An 18,519-nucleotide genomic window follows, 5' to 3' on the forward strand; every position below is an offset into this window, starting at 1 on the left:
ACGGAAAACAATCCAGAACTCAAAGAACTCTGGGCCGAACTAGAAGCAAGGTGCAAGTTTAAAACCAACAGACCCCGAGAGAGAAGCATGACAGGCCTTAGCATTGAAGAGATGCAACAAGAAGGCCGGCGAAGAGATTCGAGACAAAAAGGCATTCCAGGAGTCACCGAGACCTAGCGAGCCCGACTACGCTAAAGTCGCAAAGCAGGTCAGAGAATGGTCTTTCAGATTCGATCGCACAGAGAAACCACTCGAATTCTTGAAACAAGTGGAATGGTCCATGAATACCTATGGGTTGGACTTGAATTTGATACCTCGAGTGATGCCTGAGCTACTACAGGAAAGAGCATTAAAGTGGTTTATCTCAAATAACCGGCAGTAGGGAAAATAGGGAGACTTTATGAAGAGTTTCCAAACGTTCTTCCTACCCAGTGGATATTTTGCCAAGCTAGAGGACCAGGTCAAAGCTCGGAAACAGGGATTCTGAGAGTCGCATTTGGCAACAACCGACTGACCATGAGCCTGCTGATATTACCAGGAGTAGTAGACACACTGGTACTAGGATGGAATTTTCTCACACAGGTTGGGGCTGAGATAAAATGCGCAGGTCACGAAGTCCTCATACCGGCCAGGGACAGAAACAATCGATGGCTAGAGGAAACGTTGTCAGTGGCAGTTGTGCATGAAGACCGCGAGGAAGAAAAAATCGAGAAATTCCTAGAAGCAGAGCTGGCAGAATTCCGAACCATGAGTCGAACTTCAAACGTGGCCGAGCACCAAATCACCATGAAGGAGGACAAACATATAAAACAAAGATACTATTCCAAGAACACCAAAGTTCAAGGGGAGATCAACGAAAAGGTGGTCATTGAGCAATGCGATATATAAGAAGCCTGGACTTACAGGATGGATACTGGCAGATTCCTCTGGAGGAAGCAAGCTCTCCAGTGGAGAGGGCTCTTCCAGTGGAGAGTGATGCCATTTGGATTTCACTCAGCATCCGCGACATTTCAAAGGGCCTTGGACCAAGTGATTGAACCTGAGATGTCTTTACATGCGTTCGCGTATCAGGACGATATAATCGTGATCGTACGCACTCAAAGAGAACACAAGGACAATCTCAGAAAAGTCTTTCGGCGTCTGAAGGAGGCGAACCTGAGGATAAACCCTGAGAAGTGTCAATTCTTCAAATCGGAGCTGCTGTACCTGGGAGGCTAGTGACTGACCCAGTGTTAGACTGTCCAGATTTTAGGAAGAACATTCATCCAGCAAACAGACGCCAGCAACTACGGCATAGGGGCAATTCTGACGCAAAACACGGAAGACGGCGAGAAAGTTATCTCAAACTATAAAAACTATTCTAGAACGGAGAAAGAGTGCTTGGCCATTGTCTGGGCAATTCGAAAACTAAGGCCCTATCTGAAAGGCTACCACTTCAAGGTGGTAACGGATCGCATGGTACTAAAATGGTTGAACAGCATTGAAAGCCCGTCCGGAAGAATCGCCAGGTGGGCCCTTGAATTACAACAGTACGACTTTGAGGTTGCATATAGAAAGGGCCAGTTGAACGTGCTAGCCGACGCACTATCCAGAGAGCCGGTACCGGTAACCATCCGGAGAGCGAAAGAGGTGGTGCAAAATTCGGAATGCAACTAGATCAGAGACATGCGTGAGAAAATAAACGCTCAGCCGCAGAAATTCCCGGACTATGTGTTCCAAGGCGAAACGCTGTATAGGCATATCCCACACAGATATGCTGACACAAGTCCCTGAGGAACCATGGGCAACGGTTTGTGCGGATTTTGTGCGGATTTTGTGGGCCTTCTTCCAAGGTCGCAGCACGGTAACCAAATGTTATTGGTGCTAATCGACTGTTTCTCAAAATCGACAGAATTAGTGCCAACCGCAACAGCAGAAACCCTGCAAAAGGCGTTTAGAGAACGATTAATCGCTCGGTTCGGAGTTCCGAAAGTGGTGATTACGAACACCGGGTTGCAGTTTGCCATTCGGGCATTTGAGAAGTTTATTTACGACATGGGAATAAAACAACAATCCACGACACCGAATACTCCACAAGAAAATCCCACCGAGCGCGCGAACCGAACCGTAAAAACCATGATCGCACAGTTTGCCGGACAAAACCAAAGGCACTGGGATGAAAAGAGATAATGCTAGTGGTTAACTCAAGCGTATCCGAGTCCACAGGATATTCGCCTTCTTTTCTGACGCAGGGCAGAGAACCATGGTTGCCAAACGCATTGTATGACAGAGAAACTCTGGCCACAGGAAAGCAGACAGAATCACCAGAGGGGAACGTCAAAGTTGTCCGACGAAACTTAGAGAAAGCAGCGCAGGATCAAGCGAGGCACTACAACCTCAGAACCAGACAGTGAAATCCACGGATCAGGTGGTCTATTTTGTAATCTGCAAAATGTGCACATCAGCGATCTAAAACAGCAAGGGACGGCGGACGAATCAAGCGAGAACGACGAAACACAGTTGAAGGAGCAGAGCGAGGCACCACGATCCGGAAATACATGCAGCAATGGCCAACCGTTTAATCGTCAGGACAAAGCCTGAGTCAACGGATAGTGGAGGTGGGCGGACAGGAAACCAATCGTTTAATCGTCAAGCAAATACAGAACCACCATTGTCCAAGGCCGCATGAGACAGTACATCCGTTCAATCGTCAGGCCAAAGCCGGAGTCAACGGAGCACGCCACACACAAAGACGCTGATTATTGTAGCACACACCTGAGTCAACGACGGACAAGGGAACAGGATTACCGTTTAATCGTCAGGCAGCAGTCGGAGTCAACAGAAAAAATGGCCAGCTGGATGACGACGCGGAACCCGTTTTAGTAGACCACCGAAAACAACCGGGTCCAAGGATGCAGGAGGCAAAGTCGGCCGTTTCTTCGTCAGGCCAAAGCCGGAGTCAACAGTCCAAGCCAAGCATGTGAACACAGTCGTAAAAGTGGGCAAGCTAGATTTGAAACCACAACTCTGTGCCAAAAGCCACGATCCAAGGTTTCACTCGTCATCCGAAGAAAGGGTTGAGACAGAAAAGCTTAATAGCTATACTGCAGCCTGCCAGAATAGCGCACGCACAAATACAAAAAAAAAAACAAGAAAGGAAGCTGGCTTCGGCCAGCCGAAGCTTATATACCCTTGAAAATAAAGCAATCACCTAAGTTTAATGCTCACTCGGTGCAGTTTCAGGCATTCCAGATTCAGCGTGCCAATTTAAATTTTGATTTTAAGTTGTCAAAAATCACAACGCTTACTTCATACAAAGTTGCAATGAATTTTCTTATATTGTTTGAATATTTCTATGGGAGATATAGTGGTCCGATCCGACATATGTACTACCTGCAATAAAAAGAAGACTTTCGGGAAAGTTTCATAGCGATAGCTTTAAAAGTGGGAGACTAGTTCGCATAGAAACGGACAGACGGACATGGATAGATAGACTCGGCTATTGGTGCTGATCAAGAATATATAGACTTTATGTAGTCGGAAACGTATCTTTCACTGCGTTGCAAACATCTGACTTAAATTATAATACCCTCTGCAAGGGTGTAAAAAGCTGGGTAAAAGCTGAAAGAAAAGCATGGAGTGAATATAGGTCTACCACGAATACCAACTCACCAAAAAAAACCCACGGACAGAGCAACAACCAACCAGATCAACTGGCACCTACAATCGGCAGAGGCATTGACCCCACCTCAAGGGCAGCAAAAGGCTTAAGGGCAATATGGTTTGATCTGAAAAGGGATGAAGAATCAGAACACAAAAACAAACATCCAGAAACTGCACTTACCAAGTCATTTTTGCCAATTTACCATATCCTTAGGGAAGGGAGCGTCAGCGATAGTTCGCGGTCGATAGGCACTATCGTATAACAGCCGATCGATAGGCACGAGATAATGGAAATATCGGCATATTTTGAATTAAATATTTTTATTTTTATTGATTTATTATGTATGCCAAATAATCCAAGCCGGAACAAGATACATACATATGTACAAGGCCCTGGGCATACAATTTTTTAAATTTCGACTGCGTTAAATTAAAAGCTTCAAGAATTATTATTAATTGCCATTGAATTGAATAATAACCAAGTCCAGGTTTTGATAACCTTGAGTATAAGCCGTAATGAAATCAAAAAAATTCACTTAAGTAAAAACCCGAACAAGCCTATAACGATTTAAACGTTGAATCCGCTTCAACTCCAACGAATCAACAAACAAATAAACAAAAACCAAACCACATGGTTTTTATAGAAGTTTAAAAACACATCGAGTTTAGGTAGATTCCCCGGGTGGATTGAAAACGCCAACAAGATCCATTTGCGAAAATCAACTTTTCTTTTGGCGCCGTTTCCACACGCGATTTTTAAGATGTTTTGTTTTTTACACTAAGCGTTACGGTAAAAACAGTAAACAGGGACGTCCCAGGGGTCCAGTAGTAAGAGTTAGCCGATCCAGGCGATTTACGCAGTCTCCAAGGGCTGGGCGGCGGTCTCCTGGGTGTACTTGCCCTTGTCCTTGCCGAGAGCGGCCAGACGGTCCTTGCCGCGGCGCTCCAGGATGGCCTTGCGGTCCTTGTCGAGCTTCAGCTTGGCGATCAGCACCTTGCTGGGGTGGATGCCCACGTAGACGTTGGTGCCGCTGGATCTTCTCGATGTAGACGACGAACTTCTTGCGGTACGACTGCACCACCTTGCCCACCCGGTTGCCCTTGAAGTGGCCGCGGATCACCTGCACCTCGTCGTCCCGGCGGATGGGCATGGAGCACACGTTGTACTTCTGGCGCAGTTCCTTGGACTAGGGCGCGGACATGAGGCGGCGCCGGATGTGGGAGGGCGCCTGAAAGTCGCGCTTGCGGTTCTTCCTGCGCGACGACGACAAGAACGGATTCTGTTTCATCTTGCTAGTGCGGCGTGGAAAAATCAACAAAAAGAGGAGGGTCACTCTAATAAACATCGCGATGATTAGGTGGCAACGCCGCTCCAAGGCGATATCGATAGGCGAGTCACGTTATCGATCGCAAAATATTAGTGTGACCAAGACGAGCAACAGAAGATCGCGAATCATACTGGAGTGAGATTTTTGAATTTTAACGGCAACCAAGAAATGTTGCGTCGACGAGGGAAGCATCGTGGAAGAAATCGAGACAGACAGATCGGCGCAGCTGTAGGCGTCGATGGATGGATCGAGAAGACTCGAAGGCTACAAGGATATACAGGATAAAAGCCGGAGAGGAACAACGAAAATTCGAACTGCTGAGGAGGAATCGAAGGCTACAAGGATATATATGACAGTCGGAAAGCAGGATCGAGCTTAAATTCAGAAGAAAGGGGGGAGGAGGAGTTAAATAACTGTGCAAAAATAGACCCAGGAACTACATGGAGAACTACGCACTTTGGATTTTAGTGTGGTGCCATGCGCAAAAGGCGAGAGGTCGAACGGTAAAACCGGGGACTCTGAACCCTGAAGAATTGGAGAGAGAGTTGGGAGAGTATCAACCCAGAGAGAGTGCGAGAGACAGAACGAAAAGAGGCGTCAGAGCGAGACGGCACTAGCCTGAGAAAGAGAAAAGAGAGCGCAGGCGGGCCGTGAACAAGGAATAAACGGTACAGCGCCGCATTTTGGACCTTAGTGTGGTGGCGTGCGCAGAGGCGAAAGGTCGAACGGTAAAACCGTTGACTTTGGACCCTGAATTGGAGAGAAAAAAGGAGAGGCCGAGGATAAACGAGACCCGGAGGCCTATATAAGCGGGCCCAGCGCTGGAAGCGGGTCCAGTCATCGAGCATCAAATCGCGAGTAAACAACGTCTAGTAAAAGTCAAAGTCAAAGAGAAACGGTCGTGGAAAACCAACAAGGAACAAGTTCGCTACGTCAAGATGTTCGGGACCAAGCAAGTCTCTAAATTGCGACACAGGTAGCTGAGCTGTGCCGTCTGTAATACCGACTAGTCCGGCTACATTGGCTGTAATACCGATTGGTCTAGCTGCATCGGCTGTGATACCGATTAGTCCGGATACTTTGGCTGTAATACCGAGCAGTTAAGCAAGGACCAGGCAGACTTAGCACCAGCATCACCACCAGTGGAGCACAAGCAGCGGATCTTAACGGAGCAACAAGGAAACAACGCAGCAACGAGTCGCGCAGGACATCGACGAGTACAAGCATCCAGGGACCGCACCGCGAGCCAGGCCTCAAATACGATCGCAACCGCCAGGAGGGAAGGTTATGGTGGAACGATCGTCTTTCTCTGGGCGTTTGATACAGGGACTGCTTGCGTAGTCTGGTCGTAGCATCGGAGCGCCAAAGGAAACTGAGTGACGGTCTAGCGGGACCGGCAGGGACAGAGCAAGGGACAGGAGGCTGCGGCTGGCAGGACGAAGGTCGTTCAAGCGTGGTGCCTGTTCACCCTAGTCTGAGAACGGTGACGCTTCCCTAAGCCCAACGGCCCAACTCCACGGCCTCGTCTACGAGTAGCCGCAATAGTATCCTGGGCGGACAAGGACACCAGTGCAAGGGATCACCGAGCGACGTCGGAGAAGTATCACCACCACGAGATATACACAAGCTTTGTAAACCAAAGCCGTAAATAAACGCCTCCTTAACTGAATTCTGAAGTGTTGTTACTGTTAACCGGGCGGTTACGTTTATATAAATTTGGTGCCCGCACGAACTTCGTAGCGAGCAAACCATAAAAATCAGTTCATTGCAAACGTACAACGGAATTAAACCAATTATTATTGTTCTTCGTAATGTAGGTCTTACCAAAAATATGATGCAGGGTTATATCAATTTAAAATTTGGTGCAAAAAGTGAAAATAGTTAATTTTAATCAAAAAAACAAGTAAAAGGTTAGTGATAAAATAAATGTTGTCGTTTAATAAGCTTTATTTCAGAGTTGCAGAGGTTAGTACCACAGATATTTTCGCCAAGAATAAATATAAGCCTCCAGATGCTATCTTCTACACAAATTCTGCATTTCAGTATCACTTGAAATGTTTTTAATCTTTACCAATGGTAAAGTGTGCGGTGTTCATTAAATGGTTGTATGAATAGTACTTCAGTAATAACTTAGTTCTTTAGCATAATCAAAATATTAAATTTATTTCAGTCAGGCCGATTGAGACTTCTTGGAACCGTCGTTGCAAAGTAAATACGACAATTGCTACTCAGTTTACGAGAGATGTGCATTGAAATTAAGTGAGCAAATCGCTTTCATTTCTGCTTCTACAGCACTGGCAGGCCCGAATTCAGGGCCTGAGTTTAGTTCTATAAACTGTAATCTTCCGCCATGTGATACAAAGGTGTTTGACGGTGATTATTTGCGTTGGCCAACATTCCGTGACCTATTCACAGCCATTTTCGTAGACAACTCCAGGTTGACTAAGGTAGAAAAATTATATAATTTGAATGCTAAAACCAGTGGCGAAGCCAACGCGATTGTTGCCAAATCTCCACTTACAAACGATGGTTTTGAATCCGCATGGGCGGCGCTTATAGAATGTTTTGAGAATAAAAGACTTCTCGTCAACAGCCAATTAAAAATCCTTTTTAATCTGTCAACGATAAGTGTTGAATCAGGGACAGCTTTAAAGGAAATCCAAATTAATTGGGACTGTCTTTTGGTCTGTCTTTGCTCATCCAATTTGCCAAAGGCCACTCTTTCACTATGGGAGCAGTCTTTAACCAAAACATCCGAGATTCCAACTTGGAAAGAGATGAACACTCCGCGCCCAAAAGATTGAACTCCTTCGAGATCCAGGTTGGTCCAAAAGTGCGCAGCTGTGATCTCTGCGTCAAAGAGGCACATCCAGTTCGAATTTGTCCTCGCTTTCTCCAGATGTCTCAACCAGAGCGAGAAACTTATATTAAACAAAAGCGTTTGTGTTTAAATTGCTTCGCTAGTGGACATCATTTGCGTGAGTGCAAAAGTAGGCACAACTGTTTTACCTGCAAGGGACGCCACAATACGCTCCTACATAAAGACATTCCTAGAAACCATAATAGCTCTGCACAGGATCAAACAACTATGCAAGAATCTACCCCTATACAGTCCACTTCTGTCCATTTTGTTTCCAATCAGCAAGGAGTCCTTTTAGGCACAGTCATCGTCCATGTATGCCATTTAGGAGAAAACTACTCAGCCCGAGCCCTGATCGACTCAGGTTCGGAAGGCACTCTTATTTCGGAAAGACGTGCTAATCGAATAAAAATTCCATTTCAAAACGTGAGGACTAAAATTACAGGGCTTAACCAAGCCAGTTCTGGAGTCTCTGAAAAGTAGTGACGTTTCCAGATTGGCAACCCTGCCAAACCATTACTTAAAGTTGACACTACTGCACTAGTCTTGCCACAGTTGGCTGGAAATCTTCCGACGACCACAATTACCAAATATTCAGTTAGCTGATCCTCTATTTTTCCAGCCTTCGCAAATTGATTTGTTAATAGGTGCGGATATTCTTCCGTCAGTACTTCTCTCAGGGTCAAAACCTAACCTGTGTGGCTCGCTACTGGGCCAAGAAACGATTTTCGGGTGGATTTTGACCGGCCCAATTTCTTTAGCCAGAGGAAAAAGTGTTGCCTTCTTCACAACAAAGGTGTCCATAGAGTCTGAGCCCACTATAGAGACATTACTCACAAAGTTTTTGGAGGTGGAGGGTCTCCCAGGTAAAGTTGTGAAAAAATCCGATAGTTTTTGTGAACAAAATTTTGTCCAGACAACTTTCAGATCAGCAGAGGGGAAATATGTAGTATCCCTACCCCTTTAAAATGCGGAAAGTGTGAGTCTGGGGCACTCAAGGTCTTTCGCCCTTGCACAGTTTCTACGGAACGAAAACCGTTTAAAAAAGATGCTGTTTTGAAAAATATTTATGATTCAGTCATCAAAGAATACTTGGATCTTGGCCATATGAAGCAGGACTCCTCAGACACGGACCATGGAAATTTTTATTTAACCCGCCACGCGGGTTAAATACAAAGGTACGTGTAGTTTTCAATGCTTCGAGTCCGTCATCAAATGGGAACAGTTTAAACGACATTCTTTATCCCAGTCCAATACTACAATCTGATCTGACCCTTTCTTAAGTGGCGTATATTTCAGTTCGTATTCAATGCCGATATTACAAAAATGTACCGCCAAATCGGAGTAACCCCCTCACACACTCCTTTTCGCTGATTACGAACATAAGACTGTCACTTTTGGAGTAAGCTGTGCTCCTTTTTGGCCTTATGCACCCTGCAGCAGCTATCCAATGACGTCAAAGCACAGTATTATTTCAAATTATATGTATATCAATGATGTGCTTGCAGGAGCACACACAAAGTCTGAAGCCATTGTAGCTATTTCGGAGTTGCGATCAGCGCTCAGTTCAGCTGGTTTCCCCCTACGTAAATATTCATCCAATGAGAGAGCCTTTTTGAGTCTATCCTCAAAGACCATCTGCTCTCGGTCGACTTCCTCAAAATTGAGGAAGTCAGCACTACAAATACGCTGGGAGTGCGATGGAATGCAACTGCAGATGAGTTTTATTTCGTTGCGTCTCAAGTAGAGTTAAAATCGAAGTTTTAAAAACGAAAAATCCTGTCCCAGATTGCTTTTCGACCCAGCCGGTTGGCTATCCCCATTTATAATTCAAGCAAAAATATTGATGCAGGACATTTGGCTAGCGAAAATTGGTTGGGACGATTTTCTTCCCGAAGATTTACTTTAAAGGTGGCACGATATTCTTCGCAGCCACAACTTTCTGCCGAAAGTGCGCGTTCCGCTCTGGATACAATTTCAACCCGGCGCAAACATCCAAGTTCACGGGTTTTGCGATGCTTCCCAAAAGGCTTTCGGGGCGGCAATATATGTTCGAGTTCAACGCGGCGGTATCGTTTCCTCTGAGCTTCTGACAGCTAAAACTAAGGTTGCGCCAGTGAAATCAGTGTCTCTGCCTCGCCTTGAGCTTTGTGGAGCTGTTCTTCTGGCAGAATTTTGGGCCGCAGTCCTTCCTCAAATCCCACTTGCCGTTACGGATACCTACTTTTGGACTGATTCCACTATTGTTTGGCCTGGCTGAATAAGCCATCGTGCCAATGGACAACATTTGTGGCTAATCGAGTGACCAAGATCACATTAGCTTCGCAAGGAAGTAAATGGTCTCATGTGCGTTCAGAGCACAATCCAGCAGACCTAGCTAGTCGAGGAGTATCTTCTGAAAAATTGGCTGACAGTGACCTATGGTGGCATGGACCCTCATGGTTAGTTCGCCCATTAGTTCGCAATTGCTAAAACTGATCTTGAGAAAAAGGCAGTGCGTTGCCACCTTGCATGTCCAATATGGGACATTCTTGATAGATTCTCCGATTTCAGCCGCATGTTAAGGGTTATGGCGTCCGTGCAGCGTTTTATAAACCGATGCCGACGTTTTCGCAGCACCTATCCGCCAGATTTAAGCGCAGACAAAATATCCAATGTCCAACGAATCCTAATCATTCAGACCCAAAAAAATGAGTATCAAGAGGAATACAAACTTCTTCAATCCAAGAAAAAACTTCTTACCTCAAGTTGTATCCTCAACCTGAATCCGTTCCTTGATTCCGACGGCGTCATCCGATCATGTGGTCGTTTGTCATCCGATTATTTATCCATACTACTGCCGAATGGCTGAGCTTTTGGTCCGTTTTACACAACGTAATTCCCTTCACGGTGGTAACCAACTCATGTTGCGTTTCATTCGAGCGAAGTTTTGGATTCCGAAACTTAGAAATCTTATTAAGAAGGTGACGTCCACATGCAAAGTTTGCCTTATTCATCGAAAGAAGGTGCAGTCACAATTGATGGGAAGGCTGCCAAAACCCAGAAGCACATTCTCACGGTCTTTTACTCACACTGTTACACTGGCCGAGCCTGCCGCATCACTAAAGGATATGATTGTGTCCTCGTGTGTTTCTCTACCAAAGCGATCCAATTGGAAGCTACTTCAGACATGACCACGGAAAAATTTCTTGGTGCGTTCTCTAGATTCGTGTCAAGGCGAGGCTGCCCTCTTCACCTTTACTCCGATAATGGAAAGACCTTTGTCGGAGCTGAAAATTTATTGAACAAAGGCGTCCTTGAGACCCTGAAGGTAAAGGTCACTTCGACGTTTAACCATCAAAGCCTATCCTGGCATTTTAACCCCCCCCGGTGCGCCTCATATGGGAGGTTTGTGGGAAGCGGGAGTTAAGAGTTTTAAAACCCATTTTAACAAAACGACGACACATTTGAAGAGTTATCTACTCTCTTGTGTCGCATCGAAGCGTGTCTCAATTCGTCTGATGATCCTTCTGACCTCCTTGCGCTCACTCCTGGGCATTTCCTAAAAGGTGGACCATTACTAGCGGTTGCCGAACCACCTGTGACCGGCGAAGCCAGTTCTATTCTGAACAGATGGCAGCGAGTTAAGGCTCTGAGCCAACTGTTTTCGAGGAGATGGAAAACAGAATATCTCCAAGAGCTCCACAAAAGGAGCAAATGGCAGACTCCTACAAAAAACTTGACAGAAGGCGACTTGGTCGTTGTTAAGGAGGACAACACGCCAACATTTGATTGGAGAATTGATCGCATTGAGAAGGTCCATCCTGGCTCTGATAACAACGTTCGCGTAGTGGATATTCGCTCTACTCGCGGAATACTCCTTAAAAGACCTATTCGTAAGGTGGTGTTCCTCCCCGTAGACAACAACGTGCAGAGTCAATGTGTTCAATGTCAATAACTTTTTTTCGCATCCGCTAATCCAATTCTTTTACTTTTTTTTCCTTCAGTCTTCAGTACTTTTTTTTCGCTACTTTTTTCCTTTACATCATCGGACAATGTCGACTCACCGAAGCGCCCAATCAACGGAGAGCAGATGTTCTCGGGGAACTAAATCGTTTCGATGCCGAGTCTGCACAGAAATACATCCTCTACGGACTTGCTCTCGGTTCCTACGGTTGAATGCGGAGCGTCGTATGCGGGCAGTGTTAATCAATAAATACTGTCCCAATTGCCTGGCATATCAGCATTCAGAGGGGGCTTGTCGAAGCAAGTGCCATTGCCAAGTGTGTGGCAGTGATCATCACACCCTGCTCCACCTTTATCGCAGGAAGGAGCGACGTCAACGTTCCCAAACTCCGCCCCAAGCTGCTGAGACGCCTCGCCTTTCAACCGTCCTCGCACACACCTCGACAGCTATCCTGCCCACGGCAAATTTACGGTTCGACGTAAGCTGCCTGGAATCCTGGAGTTTTTACTTCTTTATGGTATAGTGTCAATTAAAGTAGGGGAAAATAACCATAGGTTGTGGCATAAAATCGAAAATGAAAGAACCGCGATTTCTTGGGGAAAGGAGGAACTCTCGTTCTTTTAATACCAACAACAAACAAAACGATGACCGTTTGAGCAATTTTGGCAAAGGATAAAAAAAAAAAGCAACCGGGAATTCTTCAGAAGAGGAAGAATTTGTTCTACTTTAGTACCAAAAAATGGGATGGAACAAAGGTTTGTTCTATTATTTTACATAAGTATTTCCTCATAAGATATTTAAAAAAAATTCTTAAGAAGCCGTGAATGTCTTTGACTAAGAATTGGTGTCTTTCTAGACATGTGACGCAACTCAACTCAATGATCAAAAATAAATAAACCACGGGTTCTTAAGAGGAGGATCCTTTAGTCAAAAATTGCATTTTAGTAATGAAAACCGGAAATTTAAATTAAATAAATTAACCGCGATTTTTCTAATAATAATATTAATAATAATGCAAGTGTATTATGCATATATATAATAATAATACGTGGTATTAACAGAATTATAAAATAGTTTTTAATTTGTCTTTGCTTTTCTTGAAAACATCGATGTTATCGATACGATAATGATAAAGTATCGAATATATCGATACTGGCATTTATCGATAATTTTCAAGCTCTAGCCTGGACGCCTGTTCGGGCGTAAGCCGAATTGACTAATCGCTGGCCGAAGCCATGAATCTCCCAATCCTGGGAGTTGGAAGCGAGCGCGTCTGCAAGGCTTCCCTGATCCCTATCCCTATCCTGCGAGGGAATTGCCCGACACAGTCCGGAAAGAATTTGCCAACATAGTCCTGGCAGATCCCAATTTTTACAGGCCAACAGAAATCTCCGTGGTTTTGGGTGCAGACGTCTACCCTAATCTGATCCAGTCAGGACTATTGCCGAGTCCGAGTGGGCGTCTCGTGGCGCAGAATACTGTGCTAGGATGAATGCTATCCGGTACATGTGCACAATAATGCATACGGTGCTCCTAGTCATTGAAGACTTCCTTTTGCAATTTGAAGTATATTGCAAGGCGGGCGGAATGTCTACTCCTGGTCTAGTTTATTTTTAGTATTTACGATAAATTTAAGTTTTTTCGATAAGTGAGATCTGGTCTCTTCAAGGCCATGACTTTACTCTCTTTGTTACTACTTTGTAAAAACCACACACACAAGAATAGGTTTGCAGATGGTTGATGCACAAAACTTAAGCACACACCCAGGAAGTCCATCAGGACCGGGAGAATAAGTTGGCGTTGTTGATGTTAAATCTCTTAAGAGAGAACTTTCGGTAATTATAGGGGAAAAAATACAATTTGCCCTATTAAAGGGATTACGGTAATTTGATTCTGACCATGAAGAAGAGCTATAAGTAGTTTGGAAAAAGTCAGAGAATAAATCAGCAATTTCAGAGTCAGTCGATGCCTCCATTGAGTTAAATCGAACCGATGAAGGCAAAGCTGATGACTTACGCTTTGCGTTGACAAAGTTATAAAACTGCTTCGGGTCATTTGAAAATTCAAATTTACAGCGATCTAAATACATAGAATAGCAATGACTGTTAAGAACGTTAAAATCAGATCGAGCCACCACATATTTCGAAAAATCGGATGGCCTACCCGATTTTTTATACTTTTTATAAGTGTTTGATTTAAGATTTTTAAGTCGTTGAAGCGCATTTGTAAACCAAGGGGGCCTGTTTGGCTTTGGAGGAAGCCTATCAGGAACGCATTCATTAAAAAAAAGTGTTTACAACGCTATAGAAAAGTTCCGTTGCACTTTCGATGTCCACACAGTTATAAAGATCTGTCCAATCGTATTGCGAAATCATTAAATTAAGTTTATTATAGTCACATTTCCGAAAACATCTCATTTTAGTTGGAGAAACTAAAGGAGAGAGGGTATCAAGGTAGGGGAGGCAAATTGTCAATTCCATAGTTGGATGGTATCGGTCTTCTGGTACCACAAGAGCGTCAATTCTAGATACTGTGACTTCAGACGGCTCTGAAACAAACACAAGATCTAATTGTCTATTTAATGAATTTCGTATAAAGCTAACCTGCTGTAACGATAATTCTAAAAGTCCATCCACAAAATCATGGGTGGATAAAGGTAAAGCGACAAGTGAGTCAGAAGGGGGGACCAAGATATATCAGGGAGATTAAAGTCACCCAAAACAATGAAAAGGTCTCTATTGGAAAAAAAGGATAAAATTGATTTAATAGCAGATAGATGTTGCTCATAAATTATTAGGTCAGAGCCAGGCGGAATATACGAACATGTAATAAAAATAGACAAGGTTTGGAAACTTTCACACAAACAAATTCAATGTCATTAGAGGCATAAGAGTGAATTCTCTCAGAACTTATGGTGGAGGTGACGGCAATTAAAACGCCGCCCCCCCTACGGGAAAGGCGATCGGTTCTGTAGGTATTAAAATTGGTAGACAGAACTTCAGAGTCTGTTATCTCTGGTTTCAGCCAAGTTTCAGTAAAAGCTAAGATATCGTCCGTAAATGCCGAGGAGTCAGCATAAAGCTTTGGTAGCTTCATGTTAAGTCCTCTAACATTTTGGTAAGCCAATAATAAACTTTTCAGTTTTTTGGCACCGTGGAAGGCCTATTATTTGTTCTCGGTTTATTAGGAACAAATTCTTTTATAACCAGATCATCATTAAGCCAGAAGCTTTCAGAAAGCAGTTCTTTAAACACATCAGGCGGAGCAAAAATTTTGAAAGACGATATCCTACGGGCGTATGAAAGTCGAAATTGTTCAACCGCAATATCCTCGGATGGGAATTTTTCACGAATGAATTCCAAAACATCCTCAGATGTGGTATCAGGCGTAAATCTTGAAACAAATAGTTGCTTCCTATGTGGAACAACTGAGAGTTTCTTACGCCCCCCAGCAGCAGTCTGAACCTCACTCAGCTGAGCGCCAGAAGCGGCACCTTCTGTACGTCTGGGTACAACTGAGAGATTTTTACGCCCCCCAGCAGCAGCCTGAACCTCATTCGGCCGAGCGACAGAAACGGCGCCCACTGTACCTATGGGTATGGTCGGCTCCGGATTGGTTGATACCGCCGGATCTGGAGCCTGACATTCAGATACAGGGGCTACAGGGACTACACCTGAACTAGCAGTATCCATTGGCACAGGTGGTTCACTTACCCCTGTGTCACCAGAAACTGCAGCAGCTACCAAGTTTGGATTTAACGTGGATTCAACCCTCGCCTTTACTGTCGTTGAGCTAGCTTTTTTGCGTTTGGGCGACTCGGTTAACAATTTTTTATTATTAAATTGTTCACATACGGAATTAAATCCATCATTGAGCTGTTTAAAAACTTGTGAAAGATTACATAGGCCGACTCGAGTCTGCCTCATAAAGCTGCTCATCTCAACTGCCAAATCCCTGCAGTGCTCACATACCCACATGAGACCAATCCGCATTTCAATAAAGTCTTTAACTCTGCCAGTAAATCCTGCACATTTAGAATGCATCATTGCTTCGCAGAGCCAACAGTAAACAAAAGGGTCATTAGATGCAGTCCTACAATTTTTCTTAGTACAGATAAGAGTCATTATAAGAAAAATATGTTAGAGAATAAAGAGAATAAAATAAAAAGTATATAAAAGTATAAAAAAATACCTCAAGTAAATTTGGCACTGGGATCAAATTCCAAAACCACAAAATCACAAAAAGTATAAGAGCGCGAGATCGCGAATTAAGTCGAAAGAGAGCGCGAGAGAAAAGTCTTCTATCGACTGAGCGTGGCTTGTGGGGCACCAAAACAACTCAACGCACGAACAGTTAGATCATGGTGGAACTATACAAGGTGATCTCGTCGCGAGAGCTGCCCTCTTTTGAGGACGTTATTTGTGCCATCTATCTATCTAGCTTTCTCATTCTATCGCTTAAAAGAGACAGAGAGGTAAACATATTTAACGTCCTCAGCAGAGCTGACGAGATCACCTTGTATAGTTTCACCATGAGTTAGATGTAAAGCAAGCAAGAGAGAGAGAGACTATGAGAATAGGTCTACAAGAAATTCAGCAGGTTCAGAGAGAGTGAAATTACAGTTATAATAGAGCGGCAGAGAGAGAGAGTAAGAGTAAGAGAGAGAATATAAGAGCCAATTTGGAGAGTGCAAATTACACTAACAAAGCCAAGATATTAAATAAATCAAATGGAAATGTTAAAATAACTATAACCACGTACCCGTAATCTGGGAGATCTATGAAAGTCACTAACACGATTGTTAGGCTAAACTTTGTTAGTAAATAAACACAAAATACTTGCGGAAATAACACAATATAAAACAAAAACTCAGAGCACAATGGTAAACACAACCGTTCACAAGCGACGCTAAATCGATACTGATTTACAGAATAAAACCTGAAAATATATTTGGAAAACACAACACACCGTTTTCTCTTCATTTATACACATAGAAAGTATATATATCACTAGTTTACAGCCGAAATGCTCCCCAGCAATTGATGGCAAAATCTGTTAGATTTGGACCCCTAGATCACAAAAATAGCACTAAATTTTTTTTCGATGGCACAGTTTTTTTTTAAAGATTTTTTAAAGTTTGAAATGTTAAATTTCTGACTTTTTTCGAATTTCTTCTTATATCTCGGCAGATATCCACTCGGTTGGGCCAGTTTTAGTTTTATTTTAAAGTCAATAGATCAGAGCTTAACTTTGCCATACAGATCAATACGATTGGATGAGTAATGGCAGCGCAGAAGCTCGACAAAGATGAAAAATGTGTTTTTGGTCGTCTGTAAGTCGGCTGTATATATCGTAAAAACTCGAAATAAATCCGTTGAAAAATCATAATGGGTACAAACTTAAAGTTTACATCCTACCGAATAAAACAAGCCGGATATGGCCCAAATCCATAGAAAACTGGATTTATGGTGGATTTTTAAAGATCGGATTTTTTGACTTTTTTCCGTTGACAGAGTCCAAATTAAAGATTTATCATAGGCGGCGACATGTAATCAAAAATAATTGGTGTTGGCAGCCGGGTCACTAAATTCTGCTATCAGCCACAACTAGCCATTTTAAATTTTTGTAGCTATTGTAGCCATTAACTACAAGACAAGCAATTTGTTATTTTTGGTTGGTATTATTGCTTTTTTATGGATCATTCCACATTAAGCGTGACAGGCCAATTTGGGTAAAATCTCAGAATCAATCGAAACTTTTTTTTCGATAGAGGATTGAAATATAAGGACCGGTTTTTTTTATATTATTTAACCCTTGCAGAGGGTATTATAATTTTGGACAGAAGTTTGTAACGCAGTGAAGGAGACGTTTCCGACCCCATAAAGTATATATATTCTTGATCAGGATCAATAGGGGAGTCGATATAGCCATGTCCGTCTGTCCGTCTGTTCGGTCTGTTTGCGAGCTCAGTTTAAAAGCTAGCGACTTAAAACTTCCACAGTCATCCTAAAATATGTGTACGCAGATCAAGTTTGAAAATGGACCCGATCGGACGTCTATATACTGTAGCTCCCATAGGAACAATCGGATATAACTTGACATGAACGGATAACGGATATTATTAACATGAATCTTTCCAAATCGTATTTTTTTGTGCATACCTTGATCAGGGTGAAAGCGCGTGCCGATCGGACGTCTATATCCTATAGATCCCATAGGAATAATAGGGTAAAATCGGTTTAAACTTGATGTTTTTCAGGATATTACGCGCAGTGTCAAGGCTAATGACATGAATCTTTCTAAATCGTATTTTTTGTGCATACCTTGACCAGGGTAAAAGCGCCTATCGAACGCCTATATCCTATAGCCCCCATAGGGTAGAAAATTTTTAAATTTAATTTTTTAAATTATGAAATATTTTGTTTATTAATTTATGTTGCTATTGTAGTCAAATTTTAATTCGTGAAATGTGCAAGGTAGCTTCCGTCCTCGTTTTTATAGCTTACGGTATTATGATTTCAGTCAGAAGTTTGCAACGCACTGAAGGGGACGTTTCCGACCCCATAAAGTATATATTCTTAATCAGCATCACTAGACGATTCGATCTAGCCATGTCCGCCTGTACGTCTGTCTATCCTTCTGTCTGTTTCTACGCAAACTAGTCTCTCAGTTTTTAAGCTATCGGAATGAAACTCCCAAAATTCTTCTTTCTATCTTCTTCTATTGCAGGACAACTATAAGAT

At 43.3% G+C, this 18,519-nt stretch overlaps 1 protein-coding gene and 1 pseudogene across 7 annotated transcripts in view; both read right to left on the reverse strand.

Moving 5' to 3' along the window:
• conu (Rho GTPase-activating protein conundrum) overlaps window positions 1-18,519 on the reverse strand; it is a 203,797-nt gene that overhangs the window by 23,060 nt on the left and 162,218 nt on the right. The window lies entirely within an intron of this gene.
• Window positions 4,349-4,946, reverse strand: LOC138912321 (large ribosomal subunit protein uL24-like; annotated as a pseudogene).

This window comes from Drosophila takahashii, chromosome 2R (genome assembly GCF_030179915.1).
Source record: "Drosophila takahashii strain IR98-3 E-12201 chromosome 2R, DtakHiC1v2, whole genome shotgun sequence".
Lineage (NCBI taxonomy): Eukaryota > Metazoa > Arthropoda > Insecta > Diptera > Drosophilidae > Drosophila > Drosophila takahashii.